Source organism: Zingiber officinale, unplaced genomic scaffold (assembly GCF_018446385.1).
Source record: "Zingiber officinale cultivar Zhangliang unplaced genomic scaffold, Zo_v1.1 ctg250, whole genome shotgun sequence".
NCBI classification, from domain to species: domain Eukaryota; kingdom Viridiplantae; phylum Streptophyta; class Magnoliopsida; order Zingiberales; family Zingiberaceae; genus Zingiber; species Zingiber officinale.
Window position 1 is genome coordinate 219383 of NW_024589921.1, and position 1251 is coordinate 220633.

Here is a 1251-nt window from a genome sequence, read left to right on the forward strand (position 1 = left end):
CATTTTAGATTTATTTTTTATCCTTAGCATTTGAAACCAATTGATTAGTTGTTTAGCTAGTTCGCTTTGAGATATTTCTAGTGCTTATTCTAGTCCCTGTGGATACGATAATCTTTTATATTACTTGCGACATTTCCGTACACTTGCAGAACGTAACAAGTTTTTGGCGCCGTTGCCGGGGACTGCGCTATAACAATGGAGATTATCAATTGAGTTAGACTAAACATAACATTTCTATTTCTTTTCATTTGCATATTTGTAACTAATCTCTAATTTTCTATTTTCATTTTCCTGTATACTTTCTAACTTCTTGGAAATTCTTTTGTAGCAATTTTAATTCTGCATTTTTTTTTTGTTTTCTAACATTCCAATCTTACCTTTCTCTATTTTTAATTTCTTTGTTTGATTTAGTTTCTATTGCAATCTTGTTCTTGTGTATGCGAAGATCTAACTTTGTAGGAGAATTTTTTCCTCTTGACCCTGAAATTGATAGAACATTTCATAGAAGAAGAATTCTGCAGAGACAAATTGAAGAACAAGACATTTGAACATGGCTAATAAACCACTAAAGGATTATGCAGCACCTTATGCTAGGGGTTTTCGATCTAGTATTTCAAGACCCTCAGTGGAGCAAATAATTTTGAGATCAAACCTGCAATTATTTCCATGGTGCAGCAAAATCAATTTGGTGGAGGACCACATAAAGACCCTAATCAACACTTAGAGGTCTTTTATGAAATATGTGGGACAATGAAAATGAATGGTGTTCCTTCAGAAGCAGTACGATTATTATTATTTGAGTTTTCTTTGAGAGATAGGGCCAAGTAATGGTTGAATTCTTTGGCTCCCAACAGTATCACCACCTGGGAACAATGTGAGCAACAATTCCTTGATAAATTCTATCCCCCAAGTAAAACTGCTCATATGAGGAATTTGATTGCAAGTTTCAAACAAGCTGACTCAGAATCTTTATTTGAAGCTTGGGATAGATACAATAGTATGCTCAGACAATGCCCTCACCACGGTTTGGAAAGATGGTTAGTGTTGCATACTTTCTATAATGGTATTAATTATCATACCAAAGTGTCCCTTGATTCAGCTGCTGGTGGGGCACTCATGAATAAAAATTTGGATGAAGCTGAGGAAATTATAGAGAGTGTAGCACAAAATCATCATCAATGGGCAAATGAAAGAAGTGGTGGCCATCCTTCAATAAACCCAATAACAAAAGCATCAGGAAAGTTTGATGTT

General features: G+C 34.8%; 1 non-coding gene across 1 annotated transcript; it reads right to left on the reverse strand.

The window, feature by feature from the left end:
* Positions 1 to 922: 922 nt before the first annotated feature.
* Positions 923 to 1028, reverse strand: LOC122037288. Its single transcript, XR_006127599.1, has one exon. It is a non-coding gene; the product is annotated as a small nucleolar RNA R71 (small nucleolar RNA).
* Between the last annotated feature and the right edge of the window lie 223 nt (positions 1029 to 1251).